Here is an 18009-nt window from a genome sequence, read left to right as displayed (position 1 = left end):
TTTTTATGGGCCAATTCTTTTTTGATCGGCCACATTTTTTTAATGGCCACTCATTTTTAACCGGTCACTTTTTTTGATGGCCATTTATCTTTTTTACCGGCCAATTTTTTTCACTTTTTTCATGACCATTTTTTTTTTACCAGTGAAATTTTTTCATTAATGGCCACTTTTTTTTAACCAATCACTTTTTTTGATGGCCAATTATCTTTTTTAGTGGCCAATTTTTTCAGTTTGACTTTTTTTACCATTTTGAATTAAAGCTTTCGTGACTGCAGAGATTCATATTCTTGGTTCCTTCGGTTAAGTCACGTAGAAGGGAATTTAATTGTTTTATGTTTTTATTATTATTATTTTTACCAGTCAAATTTTTTTATGGCCACTCATCTTTTTTTACTGGCAATTCTTTTACTGGTCTCTTTTTTTACGGGCCACCTACCTCTTCCGCCTCCTCCTCCGCCTCCTCCTCCGACTCCTCCTCCGCCTCCTCCGCCGCCTCCTCCTCCGCCTCCTCCTCCGCCTCCTCCTCCTCCGCCTCCTCCGCCTCCTCAGCCTCCTCCACCTCACTGTGTGATGGCCAATACATTTTTTTACTGACCAATTTTGTTTGACTGGTCTTTCGTTTTTACAGGCCAATTTTTTTATGTCACTTTTTTTAATGGGCAATTTTTTTAACCGTTCACTTTTTTTGATGGCCACTTATCTTTTTTACTGGCCAATTTTTTTCGACTGGTCTTTTTTTACGGGCCAATTATTTTTTGGTAGGCCACTGTTTTTTTAATGGCCACTCTTTTTTAACCGGTCACTTTTTTGGATGGCCATTCATCTTTTTTACCGGCCAATTTTTTTCGACTGGTCTTTTTTTTATGGGCCAATTCTTTTTTGATCGGCCACTTTTTTTAATGGCCACTCTTTTTTAACCGGTCACTTTTTTTGATGGCCATTTATCTTTTTTGCAAGCCAATTTTTTTCACTTTTTTCATGACCATTTTTTTTTTACCAGTCAAATTTTTTCATTAATGGCTACTCTTTTTTAAGCAGTTACTTTTTTTGATGGCCAATTATCTTTTTTAGTGGCCAATTTTTTCAGTTTGACTTTTTTACCATTTTGAATTAAAGCTTTCGTGACTGCAGGGATTCATATTCTTGGTTCCTTCGGTAAAGTCACGTAGAAGGGAATTTAATCGTTTTATGTTTTTATTATTATTTTTTTTACCAGTCAAATTTTTTTATGGCCACTCATCTTTTTTTACTGGCAATTCTTTTACTGGTCTCTTTTTTTACGGGCCACCTACCTCTTCCGCCTCCTCCTCCTCCGCCTCCTTCTCCGCTTCCTCCTCAGCCTCCTCCGCCTCCTCGTCCGCCTCCTCCTCCGCCTCCTCCTCCGCCTCCTCCTCCGCCTCCTCCGCCTCCTCCGCCTCCTCCTCCGCCTCCTCCGCCTCCTCCGCCTCCTCCGCCTCCTCCTCCGCCTCCTCCACCTCACTGTGTGATGGCCAATACATTTTTTTACTGACCAATTTTGTTTGACTTGTCTTTCCTTTTTACGGGCCAATTTTTTGTAGTCACTTTTTTTAATGGGCAATTTTTTTAACCGGTCACTTTTTTTGATGGCCACTTATCTTTTTTACTTGCCAATTTTTTTCGACTGCTCTTTTTTTACGGGCCAATTATTTTTTGGTAGGCCACTGTTTTTTTAATGGCCACTCTTTTTTAACCAGTCACTTTTTTGGATGGCCATTCATCTTTTTTACCGGCCAATTTTTTTCGACTGGTCTTTTTTTTATGGGCCAATTCTTTTTTGATCGGCCACTTTTTTTTAATGGCCACTCTTTTTTAACCGGTCACTTTTTTTGATGGCCAATTATCTTTTTTAGTGGCCAATTTTTTCAGTATGACTTTTTTTACCATTTTGAATTAAAGCTTTCGTGACTGCAGGGATTCATATTCTTGGTTCTTTCGGTAAAGTCACGTAGAAGGGAATTTAATTGTTTTTTTGTTTTTTTTTTACCAGTCAAATTTTTTTATGGCCACTCATCTTTTTTTACTGGCAATTCTTTTACTGGTTTCTTTTTTTACGGGCCACCTACCTCTTCCGCCTCCTCCTCCTCCGCCTCCTCCTCCAACTCCTCCTCCGCCTCCTCCGCCGCCTCCTCCTCCGCCTCCTCCTCCGCCTCCTCTTCCGCCTCCTCCGCCTCCTCCTCCGCCTCCTCCACCTCACTGTGTGATGGCCAATACATTTTTTTACTGACCAATTTTGTTTGACTGGTCTTTCGTTTTTACAGGCCAATTTTTTGTAGTCACTTTTTTTAATGGGCAATTTTTTTAACCGTTCACTTTTTTTGATGGCCACTTATCTTTTTTACTGGCCAATTTTTTTCGACTGGTCTTTTTTTACGGGCCAATTATTTTTTGGTAGGCCACTGTTTTTTTAATGGCCACTCTTTTTTAACTGGTCACTTTTTTGGATGGCCATTCATCTTTTTTACCGGCCAATTTTTTTCAACTGGTCTTTTTTTTATGGGCCAATTCTTTTTTGATCGGCCACTTTTTTTTAATGGCCACTCTTTTTTAACTGGTCACTTTTTTGGATGGCCATTCATCTTTTTTACCGGCCAATTTTTTTCGACTGGTCTTTTTTTTATGGGCCAATTCTTTTTTGATCTGCCACTTTTTTTAATGGCCACTCTTTTTTAACCGGTCACTTTTTTTGATGGCCATTTATCTTTTTTGCAAGCCAATTTTTTTCACTTTTTTCATGACCATTTTTTTTTTACCAGTGAAATTTTTTCATTAATGGCCACTCTTTTTTAACCAATCACTTTTTTTGATGGCCAATTATCTTTTTTAGTGGCCAATTTTTTCAGTTTGACTTTTTTTACCATTTTGAATTAAAGCTTTCGTGACTGCAGAGATTCATATTCTTGGTTCCTTCGGTTAAGTCACGTAGAAGGGAATTTAATTGTTTTATGTTTTTATTATTATTTTTTTTACCAGTCAAATTTTTTTATGGCCACTCATCTTTTTTTACTGGCAATTCTTTTACTGGTCTCTTTTTTTACGGGCCACCTACCTCTTCCGCCTCCTCCTCCGCCTCCTCCTCCGACTCCTCCTCCGCCTCCTCCGCCGCCTCCTCCTCCGCCTCCTCCTCCGCCTCCTCCTCCTCCGCCTCCTCCGCCTCCTCAGCCTCCTCCACCTCACTGTGTGATGGCCAATACATTTTTTTACTGACCAATTTTGTTTGACTGGTCTTTCGTTTTTACAGGCCAATTTTTTTATGTCACTTTTTTTAATGGGCAATTTTTTTAACCGTTCACTTTTTTTGATGGCCACTTATCTTTTTTACTGGCCAATTTTTTTCGACTGGTCTTTTTTTACGGGCCAATTATTTTTTGGTAGGCCACTGTTTTTTTAATGGCCACTCTTTTTTAACCGGTCACTTTTTTGGATGGCCATTCATCTTTTTTACCGGCCAATTTTTTTCGACTGGTCTTTTTTTTATGGGCCAATTCTTTTTTGATCGGCCACTTTTTTTAATGGCCACTCTTTTTTAACCGGTCACTTTTTTTGATGGCCATTTATCTTTTTTACCGGCCAATTTTTTTCACTTTTTTCATGACCATTTTTTTTTTACCAGTGAAATTTTTTCATTAATGGCCACTCTTTTTTAACCAATCACTTTTTTTGATGGCCAATTATCTTTTTTATTGGCCAATTTTTTCAGTTTGACTTTTTTTACCATTTTGAATTAAAGCTTTCGTGACTGCAGAGATTCATATTCTTGGTTCCTTCGGTTAAGTCACGTAGAAGGGAATTTAATTGTTTTATGTTTTTATTATTATTTTTTTTACCAGTCAAATTTTTTTATGGCCACTCATCTTTTTTTACTGGCAATTCTTTTACTGGTCTCTTTTTTTACGGGCCACCTACCTCTTCCGCCTCCTCCTCCGCCTCCTCCTCCGACTCCTCCTCCGCCTCCTCCGCCGCCTCCTCCTCCGCCTCCTCCTCCGCCTCCTCCTCCTCCGCCTCCTCCGCCTCCTCAGCCTCCTCCACCTCACTGTGTGATGGCCAATACATTTTTTTACTGACCAATTTTGTTTGACTGGTCTTTCGTTTTTACAGGCCAATTTTTTGTAGTAACTTTTTTTAATGGGCAATTTTTTTAACCGGTCACTTTTTTTGATGGCCACTTATCTTTTTAACTGGCCAATTTTTTTCGACTGGTCTTTTTTTACAGGCCAATTATTTTTTGGTAGGCCACTGTTTTTTTAATGGCCACTCTTTTTTAACTGGTCACTTTTTTGGATGGCCATTCATCTTTTTTACCGGCCAATTTTTTTCGACTGGTCTTTTTTTTATGGGCCAATTCTTTTTTGATCGGCCGCTTTTTTTTAATGGCCACTCTTTTTTAACCGGTCACTTTTTTTGATGGCCATTTATCTTTTTTGCCAGCCAATTTTTTTCACTTTTTTCATGACCATTTTTTTTCACCAGTCAAATTTTTTCATTAATGGCCACTCTTTTTTAAGCAGTTACTTTTTTTGATGGCCAATTATCTTTTTTAGTGGCCAATTTTTTCAGTTTGACTTTTTTACCATTTTGAATTAAAGCTTTCGTGACTGCAGGGATTCATATTCTTGGTTCCTTCGGTAAAGTCACGTAGAAGGGAATTTAATTGTTTTATTATTATTATTTTTTTACCAGTCAAATTTTTTTATGGCCACTCATCTTTTTTTACTGGCAATTCTTTTACTGGTCTCTTTTTTTACGGGCCACCTACCTCTTCTGCCACCTCCTCCTCCGCCTCCTTCTCCGCCTCCTCCTCAGCCTCCTCCTCGTCCGCCTCCTCCTCCGCCTCCTCCACCTCACTGTGTGATGGCCAATACATTTTTTTACTGACCAATTTTGTTTGACTTGTCTTTCCTTTTTACGGGCCAATTTTTTGTAGTCACTTTTTTTAATGGGCAATTTTTTTAACCGGTCACTTTTTTTGATGGCCACTTATCTTTTTTACTTGCCAATTTTTTTCGACTGGTCTTTTTTTACGGGCCAATTATTTTTTGGTAGGCCACTGTTTTTTTAATGGCCACTCTTTTTTAACCGGTCACTTTTTTGGATGGCCATTCATCTTTTTTACCGGCCAAATTTTTCGACTGGTCTTTTTTTTATGGGCCAATTCTTTTTTGATCGGCCACATTTTTTTAATGGCCACTCATTTTTAACCGGTCACTTTTTTTGATGGCCATTTATCTTTTTTACCGGCCAATTTTTTTCACTTTTTTCATGACCATTTTTTTTTTACCAGTGAAATTTTTTCATTAATGGCCACTTTTTTTTAACCAATCACTTTTTTTGATGGCCAATTATCTTTTTTAGTGGCCAATTTTTTCAGTTTGACTTTTTTTACCATTTTGAATTAAAGCTTTCGTGACTGCAGAGATTCATATTCTTGGTTCCTTCGGTTAAGTCACGTAGAAGGGAATTTAATTGTTTTATGTTTTTATTATTATTATTTTTACCAGTCAAATTTTTTTATGGCCACTCATCTTTTTTTACTGGCAATTCTTTTACTGGTCTCTTTTTTTACGGGCCACCTACCTCTTCCGCCTCCTCCTCCGCCTCCTCCTCCGACTCCTCCTCCGCCTCCTCCGCCGCCTCCTCCTCCGCCTCCTCCTCCGCCTCCTCCTCCTCCGCCTCCTCCGCCTCCTCAGCCTCCTCCACCTCACTGTGTGATGGCCAATACATTTTTTTACTGACCAATTTTGTTTGACTGGTCTTTCGTTTTTACAGGCCAATTTTTTTATGTCACTTTTTTTAATGGGCAATTTTTTTAACCGTTCACTTTTTTTGATGGCCACTTATCTTTTTTACTGGCCAATTTTTTTCGACTGGTCTTTTTTTACGGGCCAATTATTTTTTGGTAGGCCACTGTTTTTTTAATGGCCACTCTTTTTTAACCGGTCACTTTTTTGGATGGCCATTCATCTTTTTTACCGGCCAATTTTTTTCGACTGGTCTTTTTTTTATGGGCCAATTCTTTTTTGATCGGCCACTTTTTTTAATGGCCACTCTTTTTTAACCGGTCACTTTTTTTGATGGCCATTTATCTTTTTTGCAAGCCAATTTTTTTCACTTTTTTCATGACCATTTTTTTTTTACCAGTCAAATTTTTTCATTAATGGCTACTCTTTTTTAAGCAGTTACTTTTTTTGATGGCCAATTATCTTTTTTAGTGGCCAATTTTTTCAGTTTGACTTTTTTACCATTTTGAATTAAAGCTTTCGTGACTGCAGGGATTCATATTCTTGGTTCCTTCGGTAAAGTCACGTAGAAGGGAATTTAATCGTTTTATGTTTTTATTATTATTTTTTTTACCAGTCAAATTTTTTTATGGCCACTCATCTTTTTTTACTGGCAATTCTTTTACTGGTCTCTTTTTTTACGGGCCACCTACCTCTTCCGCCTCCTCCTCCTCCGCCTCCTTCTCCGCTTCCTCCTCAGCCTCCTCCGCCTCCTCGTCCGCCTCCTCCTCCGCCTCCTCCTCCGCCTCCTCCTCCGCCTCCTCCGCCTCCTCCGCCTCCTCCTCCGCCTCCTCCGCCTCCTCCGCCTCCTCCGCCTCCTCCTCCGCCTCCTCCACCTCACTGTGTGATGGCCAATACATTTTTTTACTGACCAATTTTGTTTGACTTGTCTTTCCTTTTTACGGGCCAATTTTTTGTAGTCACTTTTTTTAATGGGCAATTTTTTTAACCGGTCACTTTTTTTGATGGCCACTTATCTTTTTTACTTGCCAATTTTTTTCGACTGCTCTTTTTTTACGGGCCAATTATTTTTTGGTAGGCCACTGTTTTTTTAATCGCCACTCTTTTTTAACCAGTCACTTTTTTGGATGGCCATTCATCTTTTTTACCGGCCAATTTTTTTCGACTGGTCTTTTTTTTATGGGCCAATTCTTTTTTGATCGGCCACTTTTTTTTAATGGCCACTCTTTTTTAACCGGTCACTTTTTTTGATGGCCAATTATCTTTTTTAGTGGCCAATTTTTTCAGTATGACTTTTTTTACCATTTTGAATTAAAGCTTTCGTGACTGCAGGGATTCATATTCTTGGTTCTTTCGGTAAAGTCACGTAGAAGGGAATTTAATTGTTTTTTTGTTTTTTTTTTACCAGTCAAATTTTTTTATGGCCACTCATCTTTTTTTACTGGCAATTCTTTTACTGGTTTCTTTTTTTACGGGCCACCTACCTCTTCCGCCTCCTCCTCCTCCGCCTCCTCCTCCAACTCCTCCTCCGCCTCCTCCGCCGCCTCCTCCTCCGCCTCCTCCTCCGCCTCCTCTTCCGCCTCCTCCGCCTCCTCCTCCGCCTCCTCCACCTCACTGTGTGATGGCCAATACATTTTTTTACTGACCAATTTTGTTTGACTGGTCTTTCGTTTTTACAGGCCAATTTTTTGTAGTCACTTTTTTTAATGGGCAATTTTTTTAACCGTTCACTTTTTTTGATGGCCACTTATCTTTTTTACTGGCCAATTTTTTTCGACTGGTCTTTTTTTACGGGCCAATTATTTTTTGGTAGGCCACTGTTTTTTTAATGGCCACTCTTTTTTAACTGGTCACTTTTTTGGATGGCCATTCATCTTTTTTACCGGCCAATTTTTTTCAACTGGTCTTTTTTTTATGGGCCAATTCTTTTTTGATCGGCCACTTTTTTTTAATGGCCACTCTTTTTTAACTGGTCACTTTTTTGGATGGCCATTCATCTTTTTTACCGGCCAATTTTTTTCGACTGGTCTTTTTTTTATGGGCCAATTCTTTTTTGATCTGCCACTTTTTTTAATGGCCACTCTTTTTTAACCGGTCACTTTTTTTGATGGCCATTTATCTTTTTTGCAAGCCAATTTTTTTCACTTTTTTCATGACCATTTTTTTTTTACCAGTGAAATTTTTTCATTAATGGCCACTCTTTTTTAACCAATCACTTTTTTTGATGGCCAATTATCTTTTTTAGTGGCCAATTTTTTCAGTTTGACTTTTTTTACCATTTTGAATTAAAGCTTTCGTGACTGCAGAGATTCATATTCTTGGTTCCTTCGGTTAAGTCACGTAGAAGGGAATTTAATTGTTTTATGTTTTTATTATTATTTTTTTTACCAGTCAAATTTTTTTATGGCCACTCATCTTTTTTTACTGGCAATTCTTTTACTGGTCTCTTTTTTTACGGGCCACCTACCTCTTCCGCCTCCTCCTCCGCCTCCTCCTCCGACTCCTCCTCCGCCTCCTCCGCCGCCTCCTCCTCCGCCTCCTCCTCCGCCTCCTCCTCCTCCGCCTCCTCCGCCTCCTCAGCCTCCTCCACCTCACTGTGTGATGGCCAATACATTTTTTTACTGACCAATTTTGTTTGACTGGTCTTTCGTTTTTACAGGCCAATTTTTTTATGTCACTTTTTTTAATGGGCAATTTTTTTAACCGTTCACTTTTTTTGATGGCCACTTATCTTTTTTACTGGCCAATTTTTTTCGACTGGTCTTTTTTTACGGGCCAATTATTTTTTGGTAGGCCACTGTTTTTTTAATGGCCACTCTTTTTTAACCGGTCACTTTTTTGGATGGCCATTCATCTTTTTTACCGGCCAATTTTTTTCGACTGGTCTTTTTTTTATGGGCCAATTCTTTTTTGATCGGCCACTTTTTTTAATGGCCACTCTTTTTTAACCGGTCACTTTTTTTGATGGCCATTTATCTTTTTTGCAAGCCAATTTTTTTCACTTTTTTCATGACCATTTTTTTTTTACCAGTCAAATTTTTTCATTAATGGCCACTCTTTTTTAAGCAGTTACTTTTTTTGATGGCCAATTATCTTTTTTAGTGGCCAATTTTTTCAGTTTGACTTTTTTACCATTTTGAATTAAAGCTTTCGTGACTGCAGGGATTCATATTCTTGGTTCCTTCGGTAAAGTCACGTAGAAGGGAATTTAATCGTTTTATGTTTTTATTATTATTTTTTTTACCAGTCAAATTTTTTTATGGCCACTCATCTTTTTTTACTGGCAATTCTTTTACTGGTCTCTTTTTTTACGGGCCACCTACCTCTTCCGCCTCCTCCTCCTCCGCCTCCTTCTCCGCTTCCTCCTCAGCCTCCTCCGCCTCCTCGTCCGCCTCCTCCTCCGCCTCCTCCTCCGCCTCCTCCTCCGCCTCCTCCGCCTCCTCTGCCTCCTCCGCCTCCTCCTCCGCCTCCTCCACCTCACTGTGTGATGGCCAATACATTTTTTTACTGACCAATTTTGTTTGACTTGTCTTTCCTTTTTACGGGCCAATTTTTTGTAGTCACTTTTTTTAATGGGCAATTTTTTTAACCGGTCACTTTTTTTGATGGCCACTTATCTTTTTTACTTGCCAATTTTTTTCGACTGGTCTTTTTTTACGGGCCAATTATTTTTTGGTAGGCCACTGTTTTTTTAATGGCCACTCTTTTTTAACCGGTCACTTTTGTGGATGGCCATTCATCTTTTTTACCGGCCAATTTTTTTCGACTGGTCTTTTTTTTATGGGCCAATTCTTTTTTGATCGGCCACATTTTTTTAATGGCCACTCATTTTTAACCGGTCACTTTTTTTGATGGCCATTTATCTTTTTTACCGGCCAATTTTTTTCACTTTTTTCATGACCATTTTTTTTTTACCAGTGAAATTTTTTCATTAATGGCCACTCTTTTTTAACCAATCACTTTTTTTGATGGCCAATTATCTTTTTTAGTGGCCAATTTTTTCAGTTTGACTTTTTTTACCATTTTGAATTAAAGCTTTCGTGACTGCAGAGATTCATATTCTTGGTTCCTTCGGTTAAGTCACGTAGAAGGGAATTTAATTGTTTTATGTTTTTATTATTATTTTTTTTACCAGTCAAATTTTTTTATGGCCACTCATCTTTTTTTACTGGCAATTCTTTTACTGGTCTCTTTTTTTACGGGCCACCTACCTCTTCCGCCTCCTCCTCCGCCTCCTCCTCCGACTCCTCCTCCGCCTCCTCCGCCGCCTCCTCCTCCGCCTCCTCCTCCGCCTCCTCCTCCTCCGCCTCCTCCGCCTCCTCAGCCTCCTCCACCTCACTGTGTGATGGCCAATACATTTTTTTACTGACCAATTTTGTTTGACTGGTCTTTCGTTTTTACAGGCCAATTTTTTTATGTCACTTTTTTTAATGGGCAATTTTTTTAACCGTTCACTTTTTTTGATGGCCACTTATCTTTTTTACTGGCCAATTTTTTTCGACTGGTCTTTTTTTACGGGCCAATTATTTTTTGGTAGGCCACTGTTTTTTTAATGGCCACTCTTTTTTAACCGGTCACTTTTTTGGATGGCCATTCATCTTTTTTACCGGCCAATTTTTTTCGACTGGTCTTTTTTTTATGGGCCAATTCTTTTTTGATCGGCCACTTTTTTTAATGGCCACTCTTTTTTAACCGGTCACTTTTTTTGATGGCCATTTATCTTTTTTACCGGCCAATTTTTTTCACTTTTTTCATGACCATTTTTTTTTTACCAGTGAAATTTTTTCATTAATGGCCACTCTTTTTTAACCAATCACTTTTTTTGATGGCCAATTATCTTTTTTATTGGCCAATTTTTTCAGTTTGACTTTTTTTACCATTTTGAATTAAAGCTTTCGTGACTGCAGAGATTCATATTCTTGGTTCCTTCGGTTAAGTCACGTAGAAGGGAATTTAATTGTTTTATGTTTTTATTATTATTTTTTTTACCAGTCAAATTTTTTTATGGCCACTCATCTTTTTTTACTGGCAATTCTTTTACTGGTCTCTTTTTTTACGGGCCACCTACCTCTTCCGCCTCCTCCTCCGCCTCCTCCTCCGACTCCTCCTCCGCCTCCTCCGCCGCCTCCTCCTCCGCCTCCTCCTCCGCCTCCTCCTCCTCCGCCTCCTCCGCCTCCTCAGCCTCCTCCACCTCACTGTGTGATGGCCAATACATTTTTTTACTGACCAATTTTGTTTGACTGGTCTTTCGTTTTTACAGGCCAATTTTTTGTAGTAACTTTTTTTAATGGGCAATTTTTTTAACCGGTCACTTTTTTTGATGGCCACTTATCTTTTTAACTGGCCAATTTTTTTCGACTGGTCTTTTTTTACAGGCCAATTATTTTTTGGTAGGCCACTGTTTTTTTAATGGCCACTCTTTTTTAACTGGTCACTTTTTTGGATGGCCATTCATCTTTTTTACCGGCCAATTTTTTTCGACTGGTCTTTTTTTTATGGGCCAATTCTTTTTTGATCGGCCGCTTTTTTTTAATGGCCACTCTTTTTTAACCGGTCACTTTTTTTGATGGCCATTTATCTTTTTTGCCAGCCAATTTTTTTCACTTTTTTCATGACCATTTTTTTTCACCAGTCAAATTTTTTCATTAATGGCCACTCTTTTTTAAGCAGTTACTTTTTTTGATGGCCAATTATCTTTTTTAGTGGCCAATTTTTTCAGTTTGACTTTTTTACCATTTTGAATTAAAGCTTTCGTGACTGCAGGGATTCATATTCTTGGTTCCTTCGGTAAAGTCACGTAGAAGGGAATTTAATTGTTTTATTATTATTATTTTTTTACCAGTCAAATTTTTTTATGGCCACTCATCTTTTTTTACTGGCAATTCTTTTACTGGTCTCTTTTTTTACGGGCCACCTACCTCTTCTGCCACCTCCTCCTCCGCCTCCTTCTCCGCCTCCTCCTCAGCCTCCTCCTCGTCCGCCTCCTCCTCCGCCTCCTCCACCTCACTGTGTGATGGCCAATACATTTTTTTACTGACCAATTTTGTTTGACTTGTCTTTCCTTTTTACGGGCCAATTTTTTGTAGTCACTTTTTTTAATGGGCAATTTTTTTAACCGGTCACTTTTTTTGATGGCCACTTATCTTTTTTACTTGCCAATTTTTTTCGACTGGTCTTTTTTTACGGGCCAATTATTTTTTGGTAGGCCACTGTTTTTTTAATGGCCACTCTTTTTTAACCGGTCACTTTTTTGGATGGCCATTCATCTTTTTTACCGGCCAAATTTTTCGACTGGTCTTTTTTTTATGGGCCAATTCTTTTTTGATCGGCCACATTTTTTTAATGGCCACTCATTTTTAACCGGTCACTTTTTTTGATGGCCATTTATCTTTTTTACCGGCCAATTTTTTTCACTTTTTTCATGACCATTTTTTTTTTACCAGTGAAATTTTTTCATTAATGGCCACTTTTTTTTAACCAATCACTTTTTTTGATGGCCAATTATCTTTTTTAGTGGCCAATTTTTTCAGTTTGACTTTTTTTACCATTTTGAATTAAAGCTTTCGTGACTGCAGAGATTCATATTCTTGGTTCCTTCGGTTAAGTCACGTAGAAGGGAATTTAATTGTTTTATGTTTTTATTATTATTATTTTTACCAGTCAAATTTTTTTATGGCCACTCATCTTTTTTTACTGGCAATTCTTTTACTGGTCTCTTTTTTTACGGGCCACCTACCTCTTCCGCCTCCTCCTCCGCCTCCTCCTCCGACTCCTCCTCCGCCTCCTCCGCCGCCTCCTCCTCCGCCTCCTCCTCCGCCTCCTCCTCCTCCGCCTCCTCCGCCTCCTCAGCCTCCTCCACCTCACTGTGTGATGGCCAATACATTTTTTTACTGACCAATTTTGTTTGACTGGTCTTTCGTTTTTACAGGCCAATTTTTTTATGTCACTTTTTTTAATGGGCAATTTTTTTAACCGTTCACTTTTTTTGATGGCCACTTATCTTTTTTACTGGCCAATTTTTTTCGACTGGTCTTTTTTTACGGGCCAATTATTTTTTGGTAGGCCACTGTTTTTTTAATGGCCACTCTTTTTTAACCGGTCACTTTTTTGGATGGCCATTCATCTTTTTTACCGGCCAATTTTTTTCGACTGGTCTTTTTTTTATGGGCCAATTCTTTTTTGATCGGCCACTTTTTTTAATGGCCACTCTTTTTTAACCGGTCACTTTTTTTGATGGCCATTTATCTTTTTTGCAAGCCAATTTTTTTCACTTTTTTCATGACCATTTTTTTTTTACCAGTCAAATTTTTTCATTAATGGCTACTCTTTTTTAAGCAGTTACTTTTTTTGATGGCCAATTATCTTTTTTAGTGGCCAATTTTTTCAGTTTGACTTTTTTACCATTTTGAATTAAAGCTTTCGTGACTGCAGGGATTCATATTCTTGGTTCCTTCGGTAAAGTCACGTAGAAGGGAATTTAATCGTTTTATGTTTTTATTATTATTTTTTTTACCAGTCAAATTTTTTTATGGCCACTCATCTTTTTTTACTGGCAATTCTTTTACTGGTCTCTTTTTTTACGGGCCACCTACCTCTTCCGCCTCCTCCTCCTCCGCCTCCTTCTCCGCTTCCTCCTCAGCCTCCTCCGCCTCCTCGTCCGCCTCCTCCTCCGCCTCCTCCTCCGCCTCCTCCTCCGCCTCCTCCGCCTCCTCCGCCTCCTCCTCCGCCTCCTCCGCCTCCTCCGCCTCCTCCGCCTCCTCCTCCGCCTCCTCCACCTCACTGTGTGATGGCCAATACATTTTTTTACTGACCAATTTTGTTTGACTTGTCTTTCCTTTTTACGGGCCAATTTTTTGTAGTCACTTTTTTTAATGGGCAATTTTTTTAACCGGTCACTTTTTTTGATGGCCACTTATCTTTTTTACTTGCCAATTTTTTTCGACTGCTCTTTTTTTACGGGCCAATTATTTTTTGGTAGGCCACTGTTTTTTTAATGGCCACTCTTTTTTAACCAGTCACTTTTTTGGATGGCCATTCATCTTTTTTACCGGCCAATTTTTTTCGACTGGTCTTTTTTTTATGGGCCAATTCTTTTTTGATCGGCCACTTTTTTTTAATGGCCACTCTTTTTTAACCGGTCACTTTTTTTGATGGCCAATTATCTTTTTTAGTGGCCAATTTTTTCAGTATGACTTTTTTTACCATTTTGAATTAAAGCTTTCGTGACTGCAGGGATTCATATTCTTGGTTCTTTCGGTAAAGTCACGTAGAAGGGAATTTAATTGTTTTTTTGTTTTTTTTTTACCAGTCAAATTTTTTTATGGCCACTCATCTTTTTTTACTGGCAATTCTTTTACTGGTTTCTTTTTTTACGGGCCACCTACCTCTTCCGCCTCCTCCTCCTCCGCCTCCTCCTCCAACTCCTCCTCCGCCTCCTCCGCCGCCTCCTCCTCCGCCTCCTCCTCCGCCTCCTCTTCCGCCTCCTCCGCCTCCTCCTCCGCCTCCTCCACCTCACTGTGTGATGGCCAATACATTTTTTTACTGACCAATTTTGTTTGACTGGTCTTTCGTTTTTACAGGCCAATTTTTTGTAGTCACTTTTTTTAATGGGCAATTTTTTTAACCGTTCACTTTTTTTGATGGCCACTTATCTTTTTTACTGGCCAATTTTTTTCGACTGGTCTTTTTTTACGGGCCAATTATTTTTTGGTAGGCCACTGTTTTTTTAATGGCCACTCTTTTTTAACTGGTCACTTTTTTGGATGGCCATTCATCTTTTTTACCGGCCAATTTTTTTCAACTGGTCTTTTTTTTATGGGCCAATTCTTTTTTGATCGGCCACTTTTTTTTAATGGCCACTCTTTTTTAACTGGTCACTTTTTTGGATGGCCATTCATCTTTTTTACCGGCCAATTTTTTTCGACTGGTCTTTTTTTTATGGGCCAATTCTTTTTTGATCTGCCACTTTTTTTAATGGCCACTCTTTTTTAACCGGTCACTTTTTTTGATGGCCATTTATCTTTTTTGCAAGCCAATTTTTTTCACTTTTTTCATGACCATTTTTTTTTTACCAGTGAAATTTTTTCATTAATGGCCACTCTTTTTTAACCAATCACTTTTTTTGATGGCCAATTATCTTTTTTAGTGGCCAATTTTTTCAGTTTGACTTTTTTTACCATTTTGAATTAAAGCTTTCGTGACTGCAGAGATTCATATTCTTGGTTCCTTCGGTTAAGTCACGTAGAAGGGAATTTAATTGTTTTATGTTTTTATTATTATTTTTTTTACCAGTCAAATTTTTTTATGGCCACTCATCTTTTTTTACTGGCAATTCTTTTACTGGTCTCTTTTTTTACGGGCCACCTACCTCTTCCGCCTCCTCCTCCGCCTCCTCCTCCGACTCCTCCTCCGCCTCCTCCGCCGCCTCCTCCTCCGCCTCCTCCTCCGCCTCCTCCTCCTCCGCCTCCTCCGCCTCCTCAGCCTCCTCCACCTCACTGTGTGATGGCCAATACATTTTTTTACTGACCAATTTTGTTTGACTGGTCTTTCGTTTTTACAGGCCAATTTTTTTATGTCACTTTTTTTAATGGGCAATTTTTTTAACCGTTCACTTTTTTTGATGGCCACTTATCTTTTTTACTGGCCAATTTTTTTCGACTGGTCTTTTTTTACGGGCCAATTATTTTTTGGTAGGCCACTGTTTTTTTAATGGCCACTCTTTTTTAACCGGTCACTTTTTTGGATGGCCATTCATCTTTTTTACCGGCCAATTTTTTTCGACTGGTCTTTTTTTTATGGGCCAATTCTTTTTTGATCGGCCACTTTTTTTAATGGCCACTCTTTTTTAACCGGTCACTTTTTTTGATGGCCATTTATCTTTTTTGCAAGCCAATTTTTTTCACTTTTTTCATGACCATTTTTTTTTTACCAGTCAAATTTTTTCATTAATGGCCACTCTTTTTTAAGCAGTTACTTTTTTTGATGGCCAATTATCTTTTTTAGTGGCCAATTTTTTCAGTTTGACTTTTTTACCATTTTGAATTAAAGCTTTCGTGACTGCAGGGATTCATATTCTTGGTTCCTTCGGTAAAGTCACGTAGAAGGGAATTTAATCGTTTTATGTTTTTATTATTATTTTTTTTACCAGTCAAATTTTTTTATGGCCACTCATCTTTTTTTACTGGCAATTCTTTTACTGGTCTCTTTTTTTACGGGCCACCTACCTCTTCCGCCTCCTCCTCCTCCGCCTCCTTCTCCGCTTCCTCCTCAGCCTCCTCCGCCTCCTCGTCCGCCTCCTCCTCCGCCTCCTCCTCCGCCTCCTCCTCCGCCTCCTCCGCCTCCTCTGCCTCCTCCGCCTCCTCCTCCGCCTCCTCCACCTCACTGTGTGATGGCCAATACATTTTTTTACTGACCAATTTTGTTTGACTTGTCTTTCCTTTTTACGGGCCAATTTTTTGTAGTCACTTTTTTTAATGGGCAATTTTTTTAACCGGTCACTTTTTTTGATGGCCACTTATCTTTTTTACTTGCCAATTTTTTTCGACTGCTCTTTTTTTACGGGCCAATTATTTTTTGGTAGGCCACTGTTTTTTTAATGGCCACTCTTTTTTAACCAGTCACTTTTTTGGATGGCCATTCATCTTTTTTACCGGCCAATTTTTTTCGACTGGTCTTTTTTTATGGGCCAATTCTTTTTTGATCGGCCACTTTTTTTTAATGGCCACTCTTTTTTAACCGGTCACTTTTTTTGAAGGCCAATTATCTTTTTTAGTGGCCAATTTTTTCAGTTTGACTTTTTTTACCAGTTTGAATTAAAGCTTTCGTGACTGCAGGGATTCATATTCTTGGTTCTTTCGGTAAAGTCACGTAGAAGGGAATTTAATTGTTTTTTTTTTTTTACCAGTCAAATTTTTTTATGGCCACTCATCTTTTTTTACTGGCAATTCTTTTACTGGTTTCTTTTTTTACGGGCCACCTACCTCTTCCGCCTCCTCCTCCTCCGCCTCCTCCTCCAACTCCTCCTCCGCCTCCTCCGCCGCCTCCTCCTCCGCCTCCTCCTCCGCCTCCTCTTCCGCCTCCTCCGCCTCCTCCTCCGCCTCCTCCACCTCACTGTGTGATGGCCAATACATTTTTTTACTGACCAATTTTGTTTGACTGGTCTTTCGTTTTTACAGGCCAATTTTTTGTAGTCACTTTTTTTAATGGGCAATTTTTTTAACCGTTCACTTTTTTTGATGGCCACTTATCTTTTTTACTGGCCAATTTTTTTCGACTGGTCTTTTTTTACGGGCCAATTATTTTTTGGTAGGCCACTGTTTTTTTAATGGCCACTCTTTTTTAACTGGTCACTTTTTTGGATGGCCATTCATCTTTTTTACCGGCCAATTTTTTTCGACTGGTCTTTTTTTTATGGGCCAATTCTTTTTTGATCTGCCACTTTTTTTAATGGCCACTCTTTTTTAACCGGTCACTTTTTTTGATGGCCATTTATCTTTTTTGCAAGCCAATTTTTTTCACTTTTTTCATGACCATTTTTTTTTTACCAGTCAAATTTTTTCATTAATGGCCACTCTTTTTTAAGCAGTTACTTTTTTTGATGGCCAATTATCTTTTTTAGTGGCCAATTTTTTCAGTTTGACTTTTTTACCATTTTGAATTAAAGCTTTCGTGACTGCAGGGATTCATATTCTTGGTTCCTTCGGTAAAGTCACGTAGAAGGGAATTTAATCGTTTTATGTTTTTATTATTATTTTTTTTACCAGTCAAATTTTTTTATGGCCACTCATCTTTTTTTACTGGCAATTCTTTTACTGGTCTGTTTTTTTACGGGCCACCTACCTCTTCCGCCTCCTCCGCCTCCTTCTCCGCCTCCTCCTCAGCCTCCTCCTCCTCCGCCTCCTCGTCCGCCTCCTCCTCCGCCTCCTCCTCCGCCTCCTCCTCCGCCTCCTCCGCCTCCTCCGCCTCCTCCTCCGCCTCCTCCACCTCACTGTGTGATGGCCAATACATTTTTTTACTGACCAATTTTGTTTGACTTATCTTTCCTTTTTACGGGCCAATTTATTGTCACTTTTTTTAATGGGCAATTTTTTTAACCGGTCACTTTTTTTGATGGCCACTTATCTTTTTTACTTGCCAATTTTTTTCGACTGCTCTTTTTTTATGGGCCAATTCTTTTTTGGTAGGCCACTGTTTTTTTAATGGCCACTCTTTTTTAACCGGTCACTTTTTTGGATGGCCATTCATCTTTTTTACC

This window comes from Petromyzon marinus, chromosome 37 (assembly GCF_048934315.1).
Source record: "Petromyzon marinus isolate PM22_M1 ecotype Great Lakes invasive population chromosome 37, UKy_Petmar_22M1.pri1.0, whole genome shotgun sequence".
NCBI lineage: Eukaryota > Metazoa > Chordata > Hyperoartia > Petromyzontiformes > Petromyzontidae > Petromyzon > Petromyzon marinus.
Note: the sequence above shows the minus strand (reverse complement) of the source record.